This window comes from Anarhichas minor, unplaced genomic scaffold, assembly GCF_050575085.1.
Source record: "Anarhichas minor isolate MPS153535 unplaced genomic scaffold, ASM5057508v1 ptg000074l, whole genome shotgun sequence".
NCBI lineage: Eukaryota > Metazoa > Chordata > Actinopteri > Perciformes > Anarhichadidae > Anarhichas > Anarhichas minor.
In genome coordinates, this window is record NW_027466520.1 from 2,028,271 (window position 1) to 2,051,461 (window position 23,191).

Below are 23,191 nucleotides of genomic sequence, written 5' to 3' on the forward strand. Positions count from 1 at the left end.
ATTGGGTTTGACCTAATTTGACTTGACTGCTGGATATGTAGCTCTGCAGGCTGCATTTAGCTCAGCAAATTAAAGCGAAACAGTTTATTGGAGGATAACGGCGCGTGAGGATAAACTCTGGAGTGAAATGACATTCCGTCAGTCACAGAAATGTGCGATTCTCTTTGACAACACCATGCAAACTATCACATCACGATCGAAAAGCTTCAGCAATGATATAAACAATTCAAAGTTCATTTTTGCTCATATTTACATCCGACAAGAACCACAAGTAGAGTTTTCAGTTCATTAATTTCACAAGTCTTTCACTGTATAGTGTGTTGTGCATGGATGATCCACGGCTTCTGGTACCTGTAAGCTGTTTGAAAGAGAAAGGATACTGAGAAGAAGGGGAAAATGGAGAGGCTGGATCGGGTAGACTTCTGATAGACTTCAAATATTTTGCCGAAAGGCCAAGTTGCCAAGTTGAAGAAGACGCATGCATTGCACCAAATCGTGAATGCAAGTCATGGTTCATAACCAACAGCTTATTATCATATTTCTACTAGAGGAAACTGGGAATAGTGAAGCTTTGCCTCTCAGTTCATCCAGGCATACCCACTTGAACAGCCACTGAGACGCTGCTTCTGTGTATAATTTGGATATGATGCATGCTTCCAATTACATGCAGAGTTTATCCATAATTGAAAAGCTAGATTTATTGTACTTTACCAAACCTGCATGCAAGAGAAGTCCACGAGTGCTGAGGGCCGCTACTTGAATGATGGAATTACACAAAAGCATTGCAATGATATATATATATATATATATATATATATATATATATATATATATATCTCTTCTACTTTTTTTTTTAACATTGAAAAAAACATGAAACTTCTGAATCAAATATGATAGTAAAAACAGTTTCGGTATAAAAGCTGAGAGGTACAAGGCCTGTCTTCAGGGGCTCATGAAGCAGTCCCACGCCCACTCAAAGTGGACGTGATGATTGTGAACATTTGCCCAAAGTCACCTTTTTTTAATAACACGTCTCGCAAGCAGCTACCTTAATTTGTTAGTTCTTCATTTTTTTAGATTTCAATGATCTTTTTTTCTAAAATTCATTTCCCTTTACTATTATTTCAAATAATTTCTGTCTTTTTACTTATGTACTTACCATTGCTGGTGTTTGTCCACAGACCAGGTTACCATGATGGCAAAAAGTGATTAACATGTTCAAACAATACCATCCCCACCTTGTCACACTGCTATGCATTTTGTCATCACTATTATTGATCCCCAGAGGTTAAGTAATACTTGTTATGACTCCTGACCTTCCTTCTATTGTCATTTATAGATATATCACATATCCTGACAATACTTGCCTTTTTTAAGAACATATCAGTTGTTATTGATTTTCCCTTCTACTGTTCGAAAACTTTTCTGTAATAGAAAGTGGGGGCTACCTAAAATATATTCAAATTCATACTGAAGAGTATATCACCGTATGATGGCTAAAATTACATTTTAAGAGATTTAACAAGAGCCAACTCAATGCATGGACAACCGAACTTTGATCTGAGTATTAATAATACATCTTATATATGATCCAAAGTGTTCTTGTCAGGTGGGCACATCGTGAACAATTACATGTCCAATTCAATTCCATCTTTGTTATCAGCAACCAGCTCACAAAGTCCCATCTCATTGTGATCTGCTGGAAAGAACCCTGCTGTGCAGAAAAACAGCTGCTTTAAAAAGGTGGATATTGATTCTGCACTGTCGCTCTAAAAATGTCAAGTCTGCTCTAAAATGAAGGCTTATTAGTCTTTTGACACTATAATGTTCGGCTCAAACAAGTCTGTCATTCACCTGCTCTGTGAAATAAAATGAAAAGAAACTGGAATCCCCGTGTAAACACCAAAGACTTATACGGAGGTTGCAAGTTTCACATTTCATATCCCTCAGGGAGAGAGGGACGCCTGCTTGTTCTGTGACTCTCGCTCTCTCCGACTGTAAATGTAACATCAATATATGAGAAAACTGCAGCAAAGTCAAAAAGTTATTAACAGCTGAAACCTTGAAGCCATAAATGCTATTAAATGTACTCATACAGTCAAGTGGCAGCGACAGGGCACATTAGTATACATTTCTGTAAGTATGCCAGTGTAGTGCATTGGCAGGTTTAATGGCAGCTACAAAAGACACATGTAATACATTAGAACAGGGACAGCAATACTGTGCATATCGCAAAGCTGACCAATTTTTACATCAGAATTTAAAAAAGGTGCAAAGTCTAAGATCTGGCCAGAGTTTTAGTACAAAACATTCAAAAAGATGATTGAAGACACAGTTGATGTCCCCGGTTAGTGGCAAAAATGATGCACCTAGCAGAGGTGAAATACGGTGTAGTATTTGTTTGGAGCATGTTGTCAGATTTCACTTGAGTGTAGTGGGAGAACGAATTGTCTAGATGGTGGAAGGCAAATGTAAAACTCTGTAGAACATCAGTATCCTCTCACGGCTCTACCACAGGCCCACCACTAAATCAGCTTTTAATTTCCCTTGATGAACAACGTAATAACCAAGAATGAATGAAAGTATTAAAAATACTTCATCTTTAGGATGCAATGGGACTACAAGATTAGATTTATAAAGTAATGGTTAATTTAATTTACTACCCTTAAATTGAGTTAGTGTTGAAATTGTTCTCAATTGTGATATTCCCCACCTACTCTCATCAACGGATCTGTACCAAAATATGGAAGAGGAGTTTTGAAGTCATTGTTGCTTTCACAATACATGACTGACCAACGATAGGGGATCACACACACTACATTTCACCGAGAGATGTAACTTTTGCAACAACTTTTGTCCGCGTTGTAAACAAAACACAAAGCACACAGTTGCAGATGAACCAGGCTGACACGCTAAAGGCACCTTTCTGCCAAGGAATATTGCAATCTTCTCTTATTGAACTTCCTGGTGGGATGATAAGTATTCTGTTGACAGAGGCTAGAAGCAGCAGTGGAGCTTAGTGCTGGAAGATTTTGTATACTAAGCACAAGTTTGCATGTTTTATTACATCATCCCAACTTAAAATCGGATACATTAGCATGCTAGATATGTGAAATGTGTCTGAAATGCATCGGTTAATGTCTTTGAACGGTTCACACAAAGAGTTTCAGCGCCAATCTATGAGTGCGAGGCTCTGTGCGCAGATTTGTCTCCGATGTGGGGCCTTTGATGGGGAGCTCCATAAAATACCAGTAAGTGGAAGACCAGGACGTAAGTCGTGTAGTGTACACGAGGCATTAGCATAACCAAATACTTCTGTTGCCTAAACCTAACCAAGTCGTTCTGTTGCGTAAGTGAACCGAAACACTATGAACGTAGGCTGGAGGTTTACTTTGAACAGACACCGTATAGAATGGAGGCAGGTCGCCACATGCTCGAGGTCGCTGAAGAGAAGCTAATCAGAGTCGTCAGGTTTGGGAAAACAAATCCTTCCAGCTAATCAGTGTGAGCTGTGTGTGGAGAGTGCCATCATTCCAGTTTGGCTTCTCACATAGTGAAATAAAAAGCAAAATCACTGACTCCAAACATAAGACTTTACTTTACTTTTATTTCCCTGTTCAAGGTCAGAAAGCTGCCTCTCTACTTCCAGCTAAATCTAACTGTAATGCACACTGACATAAATGCTGGTTTCAACTGTTGGAAGAGGCAGAGGCCACTCATGGGCCACCAGGTGTTGCTTGCTACCTTTAAACACACGCACACTCTGAGCAAAAGTGGAGGAGGGAGTTATCTGTCAAATCAAACATTAAAACATGCATGACCAAGGTGGGATCTTGAAAACAAATATGCGAAAAATGCCTTATTTTATACCTCATTATAAAACACGAACGTTAGCCTCGAAAGCATAATGACTGGATGTGATAACTGACAGCCTGTTAAAGTATAGGCTCTGTGAAAAAACACTCATTGTATCCCAAAGAAATCCTTCTTTATTAAAACAATATTCCACAAATCCAAAATTGAAAATAAATAGGTAGAAGTTCTGACTTCCACCCAGTGGGTTACACAAAAAAAGAAAAACAGTTCACAGGCACTTTCCAGATGATAATTATGTCAAGAAAATGCAATGTGCAGATTTTTCAGAGACGAAACACATTTACCAGGTAAGCTAATGATTCAACAGCGAGCGATTCTAATTTTAGATCCACACGGGTCCAGCGGCCTGCTGGTTTACATTCCAGCCATCTGATTGGGGACTGATTTACTCCAGGGGTGCAAGGTGAATGCAATTATGTGAAATCAGCTCCCCGCTAGGACAGAAAATGGGCTAAAAAGCACTGATCGTGGTGTGATCATTAGCACGTCATTAATTGTGTTCTATTGAATAAAACCCAGAGATGATTTATAAACATTCGAATCATGCAAACCACTGGATGTGTGATTTGGTTACAATTATAATATTTTTAGTTTGTTTATAGAAATTTGTTCAAAACAAATAAAAAAATAGGAAGACTTAAGCAATCATCGATTGCCAGCAGTGAATATAAATGCAATAGAGTGCAACAGTGTGAGATGTATGTTGCTACTGTACACAAACTAACAAATACAGCACAAAAGCCACACGCCTTGATGCAAGTTAGGGAGAAAAACATTGACATATAGGCACTGGTAATGCTGGCCAGATGCTCCCAGTTACAGAAGCTCTGAGCTCCACCCAGCCAAGACACTGAAACAAAAACACACACATGCACAAGGCACAGGCTGCTGAGACCATCACATTGTTTGCAGAGTATTGATCCATCTGCTTTTGCACTATTTTTCTCATTGTTAACTGCAGGCAATTTTCCAGACAGCAACTACAACTAAACTGCTGTTTTCAAGTAAGCAACACACTAGCTGAACTAGTAATACGCACTGTTGGGTCCGGAGCAAACCAGATGTTTGCAGAATTTTACAGTTCGTGAATATTGTCTCAAATACAAATTTCCCTCCAAAAAACAATCAGCTTTGTTATTACAGTTTTAATCTGTAGATAACGCAACAGCCACTCTTCCAATGGTGGCACATCATCACAATAACAAATACAAAGCAGGTACTTCAAGTCTAGTTGGCAGAAGGATACTTCGATATGTTTACTATGTTTGTAAGAATGAGTCATGGGAGTCATAGTTCATTCACAATCACACTTTGATAGCATTTTTTCAACACTATTAATCACATCAAGAATTAATGGAAGGACGTAAGAGATGGGTTTTGAATGTTTTAATTGGCTGCTACATTTCACTACTGTTTCATGTTTTGCTCAGACGTGTCAATGTTGTAAGTTTATGGCTTTGGCACAGAGAAAAAAATAAATAAAGAACCCAAATGCAGCACACGGAGCAAGCCTCCCTGACTAAACTGTCGCAGCTTTTATAGTGCCTGAGGAACGCTGGGCCCAGGTGCTCCCAGTTACACTGAGTTGACAGCTCCACCCCACCAATTACCTGCAGGATGACGGAAACAAGCCAACAAGCACACCTAAGCAGGGACGAGTGCTGTCGTATTGTGAATTCAGTACAACAAACGGATGTACAGACTTGTCTGCTGGAGCTGAGAACATATCAAAACTAAAGAAACGTGCATTTGTGTTCATCTGTAGTACAAAGATCAGAAAGAAGGGCCGGCTATAATGAAGTCAAAATGAAACATACGTCAGTGACAGAACTCATGATAATTTTTGCAAGCTACACCGACATTTCTTATATGCTAATCAAACACACATTAAAAACTTGATTTTTGAGTTTTGTGTCCTCAATTTTATTATTTATATTGGAGAAATAATTAATTTTCTGTTGTTATGATATGACCACAAGGCTAAATCATTTATGACATTTCTGATGCTTGATGATAATGGAGATATATCACCACCGATGACAGTAGACAGGTACTTGTGATGGATTTCTGATGAAATGGGTGCTATAAATAGATGCAACTGTGTTTAGGCCATCCTGCAACTCCGGTAGTAGAGTCAGTTATTAATTACAGGTTTGGTGGTTTAATCTCCAGTTTCTCCTGTGCACATGTTGGAGTGTAACTGAGGAAGATGCAGAACTTAAATAGCTCTGTATGTTTGTAGTGTAATGGTCACTTTCCGCACGTTTGCTCTTCCCGGCGGCGGGGAGAACAAGGTGAGGGTACAAGGTTATTTTCTTGTTTCTGCCACTTTGGATTTAATTCAATAAATCAAACTATCAAAACGTACACCATGGACCATGTATTATTAAACAAGTCCTCGGTGCAGCTCTACGTCTTCGTCCTCTCATTCTACAAAAGATAATAAGCCAATATAAATCCTGATATTAGTTGTACTCGTGCTGTTTTGCCATGTACTGTTTTGAGATGGTTGTTGATGCTTACCCCAAGAGTAGTTTACGGCCATTTCGGCAAATGGAGATTTCCTGAACCAGTGGGTCATTCCTATACACAGGGGTTACAGGTGAGGCAGGAAATGTCCACTAGCACACACCTTGCAATCATTCGAGTCAGATGAGTCTCTGTGGTCCGTTATGAGGCAGAGAGCCGAGACAGAGCTCTGAGCCCTCTCTGTGACTAATGGTTCAGACGCTGCTCACTGTGTCTCCTGGGCAGAAGTGTGTCACCCAATTCAAAAGAGATGAAGCCAAAGTTTCTGTACCCGACGTTGTTCTGTTCGTCATACAACTACAGTAAAGCCTTTATTCTTTGAAGCAACCATGTATGAGATTACTTTTAATAATAATATCAGTCCATCTGTAAGTTATAAACCAACAGAATCCATTAGGAAACAGCCTTATTGGTAACTAGTTATTGCTTTGATGGATTTGCATTGCACTTTCTTCGAGTTGTCTGTTCCCTTGGTGTCTTTCTACCACATTTGCTTTCATTGCTACCGTTAACAAACCATGTGGCTGCAGGTAAAATGAGGAGGTGGAGGACAGATTGGAGTAAAGGAGAAGTGCATTTGGGAGACTTGTGTGGGCAAAGCTGATCAGCTAATTCAAATGGTTGTTCCTACTCAAAGCAAAATGTGAAAATGATTTTATTTCATGATGAATATTGTTATTGAATACTAATTATCTCGTCATATTTTAACTGGAAACTTATTCCATTGAAGGCATGCTACCTTACTGGTTATAGGAATAACTACACTGGTTCAGTTAGACCTCCTTGTTTGGTCGAGAGTGAAACGTTGATGACTATTGAAGAAATGTATGGTTTCCAGAGGATGAATCACTGTAGTTATCCCCTGATTCTTCTTTTGTCTTCTATCCATTGGTAGGGTTTCCATGAAAGGTTTGACATTGTGATAAATGTGGTGATCTCATCTCTCCCTATCTAGTAGTAATCATCTGATCAAAAGTTAAACTGCTCTAATGTTTCAGGACCAAATACCTTCATAACTAATTATATTTCAATTGGCAACAAGCAACATCATACCGACATCAATTTCTTGTCCATGCAGGAATAGAAGCAGTAATCATTTTCTGACCTTTTGAAGCACACTTGGTGTTAAGAACAGTATGGAATCAGGTCTGCCCCCGATTGTATTATATGAATATGTTGATGAGATTAAAAAAAACACAAAATGGAAATCAAAATGTGCTCAGGTTTTTACTATTTACATCTCAAAGCTGCCGAAAATATTTCCTCTTGGCACACACACACATACAGACATGAAAGCCACAATATTTATGGATGATACAATCTTGGTATGATTGAGCCATAGGTAAAGTGGAGAGGATTTAGAAAACCTCAATTAGGTGTGGGTGCAGTGTGAGAAGATTCTGCGTGGAGGGCTAATGCTTGTTACAGTGGGTCACACATGTGGGAGAGGGGGAAGCAGAAAGGCAGGCCCTGATGCCTCTGATTGGTCTCAATCATCGTGGGTGATTGCGAGGCAGGGTGATGTAGGGCTTGCAGGAGAGTGTCTTGCTCCTTCCTCACTCATCGTTCCTCCGCCTCATATAGATAAATTTATTAGTGGTGGGGACATTCAGTGTATGTACAATGAGTGGACTTACAGATGCAGGCATACACAAAGCATTAGGGTTGCATTTTGTCCTGTTAGTGCAGTGCAGTGTAAATGCAGTGACCTGTCAATACCGAGAGGAGCAATACAGCTAAAGTGTTAAGAAAGGGAGACTTTACTGTGCATGGCAACCTCAAAACCTGTCTAAAAGTGTCCCACTTTTGTCATTATGTTTAAATTGCTCTGTAATGATCGGCTAATTTTCCAAAACAAGGTGGCCGCATGCCTGATGGGATACACGCAGTACCCAAAATGTTGCTAACAGAGCAGGGCGAGTGCACACAGTGACCTTGAAATTGTCCAGGGAGACCCTGCCGGCGAGCAGGACACACACAACACAGCCAGTCACTCTGCAGCTAATGAGCGGCTGCATTGCTCAGCTTTATCTTCCTAATTAATGATTGGGACGTGACTCGTCAGTTCCTCCTGGATATATGCGCGTCAGCTCTGCGGGGATGTTACTGTGAACAGAAGCAGCGACACGAGGGAGCAGAATTTAGAAAGAAAAAGCAATTATCAGGTGAGAGGTTGTGAAGTTTGACAATAAAAAGTGACTTGATTACATTTTGTTGCATTATTACAAAATGTGCATCTTTTGTGTTCACTGAATTAAAGTTTCTGTGAGGAACTTAGAACTGGATATGAAACAGTCTCAATGTTTAACTCATGTCGCTGTATGAGTACATAAATAAAAGAGACGAGAAACCTCCTGTTTGTACAGCTAATTAAAATACAATAATTTATTGTATACAAAATGCCGAAACAGTATATTATATACATACTATGTAGGGAATACTATTGTTGTTTTTATATGGGATGAGACAGCCTTTAAGAACAAGAAAGTGGACCATAAATACAAACAGTATAAAAGCAAAATACGATTTTAAAAATTGCACATTGGAAATAATTGCGGTCACTGAGAAAAATCCTCTCACCCTATGAAAAAGTCAGCTTTTGTTTTTCCCGTCAACAACACATTAAATGCACGGCTATGATTCTTTCATTTCTTTTATTGGTACACAATAAACATGTCCGACAGTGAGAGGGCAAGAGAAACAGTGTTTTAATACCGGGGCCTGTCCACCTGCTGCCATTCTGTGAGGGAACAATATAAAAGAGCTCTACAGTGCATCAAGTACACGTCAACTCAATAATCAGCTTTTATTTGAATCGGTTGTTAAAATATTCCACTGCCCACAAACTCTTGCAAGGTCCCGCTGATTGCAGTTACAGTGCGTTAGTGTTGCTATATAAATATATATAACTCACTCCATAGTTGGCAGCCCAACTCTCGCAAAGAAAATGTCAGTCAGCTCAGAACCCATATTGATGATTGACACAGCTGCACTGCAGATGTGTTGTCTATACGAACAGACACAGAGTGGAAAATCATTTCAAAACAAGTCATGAGCAGTATTAATATTATTTTCACATGATTTCATTAGTTTCGATCGATGTTGGGAGGAAATTGATTGATGCAAAATGCTGTGTGGATGGATAAACATTGATGGCTCTTTCTTCATTTGTAAACACCTCCAGAGATTTCATTATATATTTTTGTATCTGTAGGGATTCAGTAACACAATCAGAAGTAATGCTATAAAAAATATGATAAAGCAAAGTGTGAAAGTGACTTCCACCGAGTCTTTTATTTAATACTAGGACTCCTTGTAATAATGTGCTTAAACTATGGACCCGTGCCACACACAAAAGATGCCCTGTTCAGTTCGTCATTGGTTTTATAAAATGATTATAGTCAGTTTAAGCAAAGCTTAGACTCACCATTGAGTAGTAATACGTTATATTAGTTACCTAGCTGCAGTTTAATATACACGGCACCTTGTATACTGTCTTTTGATTTTCTGAATGCCTGACAGCTAATCAGAGACGAGATTATCCTCGGGGGCAGTGTCCATGAGTGGAATAAAAGGAGAATTCACATATTTGTCTACTAATTTCAGATCCATATGCATGAAGGTGGTGTAGCAGTTGGGCTGCAAAGAAAAGCTACCTTCCTGCTCATTGTAGCCAAAAGGAAGAATCATTTCTAGCCTGAAGTTCGCACAGTATCATATACCTCTTATTTTACTACCTCTTACAGCTGAAGTGGCTGTTGGTAATTGCAGGCTATATTTTTTTTTTTACATTTTCTGAAAATGACTTTGTTTCCCAGTTAATCATGTCCCAGATAGATCGAATGTTTATCTTCAACCTCAACAAGCCAGTGCATCATCAGAAAGACATCTCTGCAAGGTAATCAGCTCAGACATGGTACCACATTATGCAAATGGTCAGAGAGGACATCATCCGTGTGAGACTTTTTTTTTTCTTCCTTAAACAACCTCAGGCGTTGTTTTACAAGGGCTGCAAAGTGAGAACACGTGCCTGTGTCAGCCGTGCTGGTGGAGCGTGTATCCCTGCTAGCTGTGCATTATCCATTCTGCTGCTGGATTAATGGGGCAATTGATCAACGGCAGACTTGTGTATCCCAGAGAACGGCTGATCACTCACCTACAGCGGCGCCTGACACAGGAGCACCAATCAGCACTGCAACAGCCAGAATGATTACAGACGCATGGCTGGGCCCAGCAGCAGAGGAGACGCCGCCGACTCCCTCCTCCTCTGACAGCCTGACATTGATAGGGGAAGGAGCTGCAGCGGGGTAGCACGCGAGAAGCTGAGGATAGGTCCAACAAGGCGGAAACTAACAAGGATGGAAACACAGGTGTAAAGCTCAATCTCAGAGCCGAGGGCACGCTTGCAGGGAGAGAATTGCTGCTCGGTGACGTCGATACAATGATGTACACTTGAAGAGGCATCGCAGCGATTGAGATAAAGATAGAACCAGTTTGCATCAATGGCTTCTGCTGGGATGGAGCGCGGATACAGGCCGACTGTTTCCGCTTATTGGTATTCGATAGGAACGCACCCAACTATCTCTCGGATTGCAATGAGCTCAATCATCTATACCCCTTGTGGTAAATAACGGAAAACCAATTTAAAGCTTAGAAAATGTCGCCTGGATTTGTGACTTTTGCCTCAAATATCACCAAAGAGCAGTCTCAGATAATGTCCCCCATTACTATAGCAAAGACTACAGGTATGTGGGAGTGTAAAGGGATTGAGAGGAAAACATCAAAACGGTGACATTTTCTATGACGCACATGTCTATAATGCATTATATACATACTTATAATGCATTATAATCTGTTTATATCACGGCATATTTATAGTTTTAAGCACTAATACATAGTCACAATGCTTTATAACAATAATCATAACTCATTATAAAGTATTTTATAATGACTTATCAGGTCAAGTATCATAATACTTAATCATTTCTGGTCACTTACTTTTTTATTTTTTTGCAAGGATCATATTGTCTGAATTTAAAAACTGAATTCAAGTGGATCCGATTTTTCTATTATTCTCCATTCTTGCTCCTGAGCAGCCCTCACTGTGGTGTCCTTGTACTGCACTTCCCAGCAATCACTTGTCCACCACCCATAAAATATTGTGTTTTCAGAGCTGACTATTGCTCTGAGATGGAAGACAGAGAGCTGTAACCCTCACAATGCCTCACAATGCAGGGCCGAGTTCGTTGAGAAATTCAATCAATGCAGGAAATGATCGCTTGAACCAGTTTATTTTATTCCTCTGTGTATTTTACAGTAGCTTTCACACTGAGCACAAAGGAGGCAGGACAGCTGTGTGATAATGTAATGTAACCAACAGTGAAATGGAAGAAGAGAGTGGCTTCAAGTTGCAAAACCCATAGCCCAAGCTTTTTCCTGGGTTGGGTATAGTAGAGGAGAAGCACTTTATCTTGGCTTTTATGGCGATGATTAAGTTTGTTGCCATGTCCTAAACGACAGCAAAGCGGTCTCAAGGACCTCCAAATCCAGACCCGTTTTTAATAGAGGCTTAACTGACAGTCTTCAGGACTGTACACACAGACAGAGCCGGATGATGTGTGTGGAGGTTTCAAAGGAAATGTACCAAAGAATAAAGACCACACCAGAGAGGAACGGGTAGATTTCTTCATTTGCTGCAAATATGGGCCATAGAGGCTGGTTAGTGAATAAGCTGCACCTTCCAACTAATCAATATGTTTCTATTACCGTGGGTAACATGACTATACTGTAATGTGAAAGGGGTTGCTCATAATACTGAACCATCAGAGAATGCTCACCCAACTTTGCAGTTCTGTCCCTGACACGACCAAAGTTGGTGCTAGAGGGGAACCTAGAGCGTCATAGTTTAATAAAGTGCAGGGCCAGTGACCAAGCGTCTGGAAGTTGGGGAAATTGGGAGCGGGAGCCTGTTAGATTAACGGATTGACGTTGTGTGGCCAGAAACTACTATGAATGAATGCTAATGTTACTGGCAGATGTGTAAACAGGCCACGCATCGTGCATATCGACTTAATACCGTCATGTCGATCGGGTTATTAACAGCTTGTTTTGAGGTAGTGTATGTCATATATGCTGGTGTGACCATCCCCCAAGGCTATGCTTTTGGAAGACTTTCGGGGGAACATTGAAGAACACAGATGGAATTTGAAAAGAAGCTGGTGTTGGGCCAGACGAGAGGACACATAACAGTTGGGACAAGCTGAAAAAAGAGAAGACTTTAAATCGATTGTCGAGGTAATCGGAAGCAGCGGAGTAACAATCAGGAACATGCAGGGCAGCTGTAGCCAAAGTGGAAGATTCAAATACTGTCATGTGATGTCAATTATTAGGGTTTAGACATGACATGAGCAATAAGCAGATTTTAGAGAGCTATCAACTAATTCCAACAACCTTTGTTGAAATTACCAAAAGAATAATATCTGTTCATAACAAGAACAAGAACAGAAGAAACTTTGTTGGAACAAACTGATTTAGGCAGTGTGGGAGAGGAGAGGATAAATTGTTCAGGAAGGAGGAGTGGGATATTGAAAGGCGGTTGCCATAAAGAACTCCCAAGTATTGATTAGCTGGTTAGGAGGACTGCTGGCTACAGTCTGAGAATAAACTGATTAGACAGACTGAGATTGAATACGTACCTGTGCATGTGTAAAAGAGGAACAGGAAAAGACGATTAGCGTGATGAGTGTTTGAGCCGAGGACTGGCTCCCTATGCTCTCTGTAACACTCCTGTGCTGTGCAGCTTCTCATATAGCATAACTCCCCCCCTCCATTACATCCCATCCCAGCCTTGGCAGGGACCCTCTGTTCTGTTTGCTGCGCCGACCCAGCCCTTCAGTGGACTGTGCTATTTGATCCATGCAGAAGATGATTCACGCTCTGCGATCTTGGGAGTAAGAGTGGCATGAGGAATCCCTCTCTCTCCCACCCCACCCTCCACATCCATAATTCAGCATTTGCGCCTCCGCCACCACCAACCCTCCACCCCCTCCCTGTCTCATTCCTCCCACTGCTTTTGCTGCTGTCGTGTGCACTCCAGCACGGCATCCACAACCTGAAGTATCAGCCGTCTGTAATCCACCCATCTGGAACGCTACATCAAGCGGCACAGGTAAGGTGAGAGCAAAACAAAGTGCTACTTTTTCGTCATGAGATCCAGAGTTTGTGGGGCGTGAAATATGTCGGCTGCACGCATCTTTTACAGTCTTGTGGCTGAATCGCTTCCTAATTTACTGCATAATTTACCTTTTTTTTTCTTCTTTTTTTTGGCGACTAGATGATTTTTTGGAGGGAAAACTAGGTGAAACTGTTGCTATGGTAGCTAAGGGAAGCAGAGCTGAAACATGAGAAATAAAAAGTCTGTGGTAACACATCGGGGGGTACATTAGAAATTCTTGGAGCGTTGGTCGTTGGCATGTAATAAAGTTTAATGTCCCTATGTGAGACGATAATCCCACCACACACACACACACACACACACACACACACACACACACACCTACACAGTATTCACCCATTCTGCAGGCTGCTCTACCTTTATCCACTCATGAGGTGCAACAGTGAAGCTTATCATGTGAGTTCACTCACTGGACTCTTGGTGGAGCTCAAAGGAAACTGGACTGTGTTGCTTTGCCAGACAGAGGCACACTAACAGGATGAAACCCCACTGCTTTATATTTCATAGTGCACGGAAGCATCCTGTTGCCGACTGAGGGCTTACAGTGTGCTTGGATTATTGACATATGTGCTGTGGCTGCATTGCATCTATGCTTTTGATCAGATATCTGTGGGTTTTGTATTTGAAAAACACCCTTTGGGTCCCACTTTTGATATTTAGCATGGTTATAAATGTACAAACAAAGGGGCTATATTTTCATTTGCCTTGTTTTTTCCTGCAGATTGTGTTTGATTTAATAAAATATAACATATATATATATATATATATAGAGAGAGAGAGAGAGAGAGAGAGACACATTTAAAAATTGGCAAAGCTGAAAAAGGATTTTGGTTGCTAAATTACACAATATTGTCTTAAATTTGTTTGAAAAGTAAAAAAGAATAAATGTTTTCAAGCACAACATGTTGACGTCTTTTGAGGGTATTTCTGTTTATGTCTCCGTCTGTCTCATTCACATGTGCACACGGAGCAACATGTGGCCAGAGATTGATAAGTGAACGTTGCCTGAGGGGAGTGCATTGATTTGATGTACTGTGGCATACCTTTACGGTATTTTCGACGTTTTCCGTTTCATAATGCAACAGGTGTAGAGCAGGATGGAGAGACAGAGAACGTGTAATAGCTCATTGAGACTGTCTGCCGATGTGCTGGTACATGAGAGAGTGTCGAGGTGCACTGAAGCCGAAGCCTGACGCAAGATTGTCAACACAGCTGGATTTCAAAGAGGCTGGTTCAGAGTGGGATGCTGTCGAGCTTGATTGAGGCATGGAGAAAGGTAACTAAAACTGTGTTGTTTACTGTATGAAACAGCCCATGAGGAGGTAAATTTAACCACTCGTACACTGTATATTCATATGGACTCCTTTTCATATTAGTTCTACACAAACACTTTCATTTCCATGTTTTAGGTGACGTCTTTGCCCATGCTCACTTGCTCCTTACACTGTAACACATTTACCCTGCTGGTGAAATGCATTGTTAAAGGCTGAGCTTCTCATGCTTGTTGATAGATGATGATGTAGTGAGACCAGTTGCTCAGTGGGAAAAATGTTGCCCTGGCTTGTCAGCTTTTATAAAAATAAAAAAAAAGGTGCTTCGATATGAAACTGGCAATGTTGTCATTAAATTGAGAGCTTTCAGTTCTCGAACATTTAACATAGTATGTATTTCAATGAGTTAGCCAACAGAAATATAGATTTTCTCTTCTTTCTGGCAGCATTTGTAGTGATAATTTGTCACAGCTAAGCTGTTAATCAGCTTTACGGAGGTGTTCATGCACTAAGAGATCACCTGTTCATCAATCAGTGCGAGGAGATATCTTTCTAGCTCTTATTTTTTGGTGTTTTTCTCTATTTGGGTCAACGTCAAAGCCAATGCTGCATGTTGTCGATGCTGAGGCTTAATTTACATTTGGAACACATGAATATGATTTCCTGTGTTATTTTAGCCACAGTACTTTAATGAAGCCTGGACATAATTACACATCCTGTTGTATATTCACAGCTTAAGCAGCCTTGGCTCTCGTGTTTGCGAGCTGCAGATTAATGTGCGGTTACATAAAATGAGCCTGTGTCTATGATGTTGATGAACTGAATTTCATTTATGAACAATTCTCTGCCCAAAACATAGACTGTTTAAAATGGATGTGGTCTTCGTGACCTCACCCACAGGTTTCTGAAGAGCTGTCTTGCACTCATGTGAATATTTGCTGCTCTCTCTCTCTCTCTCTCACAGGAGCAAAAGTAAAAGAGGCGTGGCCTTGTTAACCTGCTGCAATAATATCGAATAAGTAGATATGCACGGGTGATGATGTTAGTGTATTTTTCAGAATTTTGGTATGACATTATTTGTCACTTTTAGATGTCGGTCAACCAATCAGCATAATCGACATGCAGGGCTGCACAATGGGTTGTTTACATGTGTGCGGTGTCCGTGTCACCTCATCTGCGAGCCTCTGGGACCCTCAGTTAATTATGACACCTGTCTATGCGAAGATCTGCAGATGCATTTTCATGTGCATAACTGCAGCTTAAGGCCATCATACGGTACGCAGCTGTAGGACTAGAGATTGCAGTTTACAATCCATCTGCCATCAACAGTAAACTACTTTTTTTCAATCATGACCACTATCTTCCCCCAACCAAAACTATGTACAGTACTTTTAATTTTCAACCCTTAATTAGACCTTATAGAGGCAGCAGATCAGGGAGCACGCTAATATGAGTCATATGGGCCTTATTTTGGATTGAAAATATAACATTTGTATCACAAAACCCGTTCTGCTTAATCAGACATTGATAAATGATTTAACCTTAACCTTACATGATTGTATCCAGGCCACAAGAGGTTCAGGAAATTTCATTTATACGAGTAAAATCATGAAACACAGGCTGAGGCATAATTCATTAATATTAAACATAATGCTGCTCTTGTTTGAATAGGGCTATTAGCAACGGATGGCCTGCATCTGGTTTCAGAGTTAACAGGATTCCATTGTTGCAATTTCCATCGAGCTGTTGATTAAAAATGCCTCAAGCAGATGCGTGTGATTAGCCAGCTGCTACCTGATAGTGGAATACAATAAGCATAATGGTGGCAAAGCTGTGTGGTCAAATTACTTTCATTCTTTTTTTGTTTTTCCTTTTGCTCACATCACAAACTGAGGTCTGTTTGACATAAAAGTTTAAATGAGACCTGATTGAGACATTCGTGGTTTGAAAACTCGACTCTCGCTTGATTTTCTCTCTTCAGTCTGTGCAAAATAGATTTTCTTCTGATGGAAAAGCTGCCAAAATGTCTTTCTTCTGACATGTCAAGCTGCGTTCAAAAGAATCTCTTTTATTCTCTTCCAGACATAGTTTTAGAATAACAAGTCGGACCGTCGGTAACACCATCTTCTGAATGCCTCTTTACTTTCAGCAACTTGGTGTAGATTCACCTGAAAGTCGGGCCGAACACATAGTTGATCATTAATCTTTAATGACAGAGTGAGGCAACTTACAGAGAACTATGTCGATGAAATCTTCTTCCCAAATAATATATAGACACTAATTTGGCACGGTGCTGTTTGATCAAAGACGTTCAATTTCATGTTCCAGACGGAATCATATGTTATGTATGTATTTATGGGAAAAAAGTTATGTAAATACAAATGAGTTTATCCTTTTAAACAATTTATATATTTAAAGTAATGAGAGTGGGAATATAATGCAGAAAGTGAGGAAACATATTAAGCTCCTTGAAAGAAAAGAAAAAGTCTGAAACGTGTGCGGCTCTGCATTGCATCTCATCTTTGATGTTTTGCTTGCTGTGTAAAGTGTGTCTGGGGAAGTGCCCTTTAAAAGATGACTTTGATGACATTTCTCCATCATTAGTCAGTTGGAAGAAAAAAAGATGGAAAAGATGTGTGAGAGGAGGTGTCACAAAGCGACAACGCTTCCAGGCAAAACCCGAGACGCTGCCTTTATTATGAACACACCTTCACCAGCTGATCCACAGTGATTCATTCGCCTGCTTGCCTCTATTTTAAGGGTTATAATCAGCCGTTAGTAATGAACGCTGTTTCTTTAAACTAAACTCACACATTTAGAATGTCTAGCGGTGACTTATGAGCAACCTTTTTGTTTATTTTTGATGAATCACCTCCTTATTATTCCGCTGCGATACATCTGTGGCCAAGCAAATCGACCTTTGATATTTACAGGCCGCAGCCTGTTTGGTCTGATTTCATTGATCGTCATTGATTCATTCCACATGGGGCGTCTCTCGGAGTGTTTACTTTGATCAATGGGTCTAATGGGTAAATACAAATTTTGGCCAGCTTTGTCCTACTTCAGCCAGTCCATACTAATCTCCCCGAGTGGCTTGGAGCTGATACGATATTGCTAAGATACTAATCTCTCAGTTCTACAGGGTCAGTCTCTTTTCTTTCTTTTCTTCCTGTTCTTTGATTTCCTGTTAAGCCATTTTATTTTTTATTTCTCAGTCTGGCTCATATTTTCTTATGAGGATGGGTGCCATTAAGACGATGATTCGCTGACAGATTTCACAGAAGGTTTTCCAGGTTGGTTCAGTCTTGGAGGTGCTCTACATGAACACTTTAGACAGCAGTGGCCTAATGTGGATGAGTGCTGTTACCAAACAGCCCTGTGGTGGCACTGTTTTTCCATCAGTGGTCTGTCGAGAGATACATCATAACACTGAGAAAAAAAGAGAATAATAATATATATACACACACAGAGAGGGGGAGAGAGGCAAATATTGTTGTCTCAAGTATGGCAACATAATAGGATGCAAATATTTTGATCTCAGCCTGTTTATTTCATTAACATTTCACCAAGAAAAGCATTCACATTGACAGATTGGGCTCATCTATAAACACACTCACCACAAAGTTGTGTTGTTTTTTTCTACAGAATAAAAGCGGCTGATGGAGCTCTCTGTGGGGGCTCCACTCAAACTGACGTTTAACATGTGTCATGTGATTAAAACAGTCCAGTTCAACAGGGATTTGATTGAAGGGTAAAACTGAAACACATGGTTGAGAGGTTTCTGATGGTTCTGTATGACTATGACCAAGTAGCTATCCATTTTAACATCATACTATCATCCTAAAAAAAGCTCACTAAGTAGCACATGCATGTATGAAATGTATTTGAATACGCCGTAATATAAGAAAAGGGGGAGCATGTGGTACTTAACCCTGTCTAAAAGACATAGAAGCTGTCATGATAGGCCTCGACAGCGTCAGGTGATTTTACGTGCACCACTGACATCTCAAATGCTGCACTGGTGAGATAAGGTCTCCGTTTAAATTGCCTCCAATTCTAAATTAGCTCTGGTTCTAATAACATCTTCCATGATTTCTTTTCTCCACATGAGAAAAGTCATTATCCAGTATCAGCACAGTATGTCAGCAATATTGCCAGCTGTAGCGATGCAGCAGTGTGGTATCAGGTCAGGGACTTTTGACAGCATTTGGGCTTGTCAGCTATCAGTCTACACTTTTAAAAATGTAAAAGACCCACAGGGGCATTTTGAGAACTCGTTCTGGCCCCCAAAATGCGGCAGAGTGCAGCAAACAACAAACAGCTACAGTGTGTGTGTGACCCAATTTTATCATAATCTGCCCCACACTGAGCCAGTTCCCCAAAAGTGCCATGAAATAACCGCAGTTGTGAACATAGAAATTGAAAGGCTGGCACACTGAAGGTGCAATGCAAAAAGTGCTCGTCTTACAAGTAATTTTCTCTTATCTTAAAACGGCTCTCTCCTGAACACAAGTGGCGAATGTCACTGGTTTCTAAGGCAATTTAACGTCTTGTGGATCGATTGACGTCTTGAAACGGGTGGAGTGCCCTGCTTTGTTTCAAGATATTGAGATGAACATGAATATGTTTTTTTTCCACTTCAGCAGAGCACCTTTTTTTATTGGTTTGCTTTCATTTCCCTTCTTTCAAGATGACGCTTCATTTGATTTCATTTCAACAAGTGCCTTTTTTCCAATTTATTCAAAGACAATTTTGTGTTACTTTTTTCACAATACCTAAAACTAACCTCCTGTCTGTCAGCAAATGTCACAGAACAACCCAATGATATTACATAAAGTACCAGAATGTGTCACAATCTCAAGAAATGTGTGCTCTTTACACAGCTAGTGGCTGAAAACTCCTGTAATTTTTCATCATTTTTAAAGAATTTCTGAACAGTGTGATAAGATTGTGATAAATGAAGCAACTGAGTAGCTTGCTTTTGACATAACACCCATGCAAATCATTTGTTCTTCCCCTCCCAGTTAATATCCTGAGAGTGTCTCAAATTAGGGCCATTAAAATCGAGCTGCTATCGACACTGTAATAACAGTGTTAGAGAGCTAGGAAAGCCTTGACTTCTACATGGCTACTTCATCATTATTATATTCTTTTCATTTTTGACAACCTCAACTCAGGTAATTTCACAGGACTGCTGCTACAAATCAGCCCAAATGGCCTTGAGTAGGTGGAGGGGGATGCATATTCACCACCAGTGTGGAGGCACAGTCTTTAGCCATGACCTATTCCTTTTGGCCAATGGGAAAGAGAAGTGTGCCAGCATGATTAATGGTCATGATTACCTACTCAGAAAATGTGGTTTTCTGGTCCAGCAGCTTCACTTTTATGACTTAAACCTGGGGTAAGATGCTTCATCTTGCAGGCAAAGCTGCATACAGAGCGCACAGACAGCGCATGGTGAAGACCAAACATATCACTGATAGTGTTTACCATCAGCTGTTTTAGAGAGGAAGGTAAAGCCTTGTGGATTGTTGTTTGGACATTGACATCAACATCTGCCTCAGGGGTACTTAGCCTGGCTAGGACCGATGCTAAATTTCAATCTCACATGTGTTTATGAACACACAATTGTAGAACAGATTGTAGTGAGCAAATAAAGCAAAGCGGGAAAGCAAACACTTCTAAAATGTCCTCCAATACCTGATCTGAATCTAGAGTGGCTGCTTCATATCATAGTGAAGCTGATGACCAAATAATCCCAGAAAGCCTTGAAGGTGACAAAACCACAAGATTGACTCTCTGCATTTACTAATCACCACTTTCTGTCTGTACGCTTTTCATGTTTGCATGCAGGGACAAAAGCCTGTGCCGCTGTGGGAGCGTGTGTGTCTGTTCGATCATTAACCGAAAGTTAATTTCTGTCACAAACACCACAGCCGCCCTCATTACGACTCAGCACTACTCCACCTCCACCAAACCACTCTGTATCTTGCCAACGAGCCACAAAGGTTATCCCCACTAAAAGGTTACAGTTCCGTGTGACATTTCCCTTGATGACTTATTTGGCCCTATTTGTTTTTGATAAATATCAACTAGCTTGTTGTTGCCGCCTGGAGTTATTTACTCATTAAACCATAATAAGAGAATTTGTCCTGGATCAAAAAGAACTGAGGGAAAGTGGACCGGTGTCTCATCGAAGATATAACTGAGCATGCTTCTTGACACGGACTATGACTTTTCTTAACTTCAGTCAAACATTAGGGATTTTCATCAGCAGCTGATGTTTTCAACATCATAGCTTACATTTTATGTTTATGGTGAACTGCACCTGACGGTCATATTAAAGTCGCATTACCAAGAGCAGGTAACAGAAACATCAAGTGAAGACAAAATATATCAAATGCTAAGTACTCCAATAATCTTCCATTTGCATTTTTGGCTAGGGAACAAAAATTCTTGTGGCAACCGCACCGTCATCCATCACTGAGCAGCTGGAAATATGAGAGCAGCCAAGGTTGTTACAACAATGCAGGCAGAAACGTGAGAAATCTCAGTTCCTGGCTCAGTAGCAGCTGACTCACTGGTAGTGATCAACAACCTTATCAAACCCTGCAGATACGTCATAGCCATTTTGTCTTAAAGTCTAACTTATTGCACCTTAACACCTATAAATATGTCAGTAGCCCCCATTACATATGTCAGTTAATGCTTATGCACATAAAATGCAGCTGCAAATCTATCTAGACAAACAGCAATGGCAAAGGCACGGGACCAGGCGTTGATTGAAATTGTGGCTGGACTTCGGTAGGATCTAATTCAGCGATGGGTTTTGGGCTGCAATGCTTCACACACCAACCAGAAACCAGCTCGTTCCGAGAGATTCAATGATGATACATTCGGATTATTGGGCTGCAAAGTGCAGTTGAGGGAAACCTGTAATTGCATGGCAGCTGGATTCTTGCAGATCTCTCGAAATATAGCTACGGGCATTGTTTAGGTGTGTGTGTGTGTGTGTGTGTGTGTGAGGCAACACAGAGAGGAAACTTCTCCTTCAAAACATCAAGGGACAGAGGGTCGTGCAGGGTTCTATTGAAGCGCTGACACTTCTTTGAGGATAGTGGGGGGGGGTTTGGACTTCTTCATGCCATAAAAATCACACAGTTAGTTGATGATGAGTTGCTTTCAAAACTGCGACCCTGGTCAGGGTCCAGCAGAGCTGGAACACCGTACTTGTAAAATCACTCCTAACTGAAAACATCTACTGATTGCGAGTAGGGATGACCTGGGAAATCTTTGAGAAAACGTCAGTCAAAACCAATACTTGTTCCTCTCATATCTAGCAGTCTCTGACAAGGGAAATCAATCACTAGCACATTTCACAGTACCTTTGGTGACAGTGACCGTCACTGGTGAGATCCACAGACAGGCCAGCCGTCGTCAAGGGCCATCAGTCTCACTGCTTTTGGAATGAATGGACCAGTCATTTCTGTGCACGCTCAGCCATTTCTCCACTGACTGGCAGCTCCTGTGTTGCTGCCGGGAGGCTGACTGCAGCAGCTCACCTCCGGTTTTACGTGCTGCAGAGCGACTGGGGCAATGGAGTTTGTCGCCACCATGCATGTGGTGCGTTGCTCCAAAAGCAATTTGTGGTCTTACCACTTCCCGTGCCCGAGATTTATTGTGGTCTGTTGTTTTTTCTTTTTTTCTATATCTCACTCCTTTGAGCAAAGCAAAACTATTCCAACAGTACCACTCAGCAGAATAGCTCAGATAGCGGGGTGCTTAGACTAAAGATTGGAGACAAGGGGTTGCTGACTTAAATCCTTGAACTGAGAGGAGTGAATTATATGCTCTTGTGCAAGGCATGTGTCCCCAAACGTGCTGTGGTGGAGCAGCTCAGAGGCTTCAGATACTGTAGACTGTAGTATGTAGCACTGTGGTTTTACTAAAGAGCTTAGAAGTACAGTGTATGTGTTACTGTGAAGCACGGCAGAGCTGGAAGACAAGAATGCAAACTCAGCAAACCTTGCCCAGATTAATACACATTATTGTGTCGGGGTGTTTAATTCTTGAGCCCATGCTGCTCGATTCTGTCGGCTTTCCTCTGAGCCATGTTGGTGGTTGAATTGATGAAGTGGGAAAGTATTTGTTTTTCATGGAGCAGATTAAAACCACACAGCAAAACAGTGTAGGTAAAATCAAAGCCGTGCCAGAATTTATATCCATAGTAATCAGAGTTCATTAAGCACTATTTGATCATTGTGAACTGAATACAGAGCTA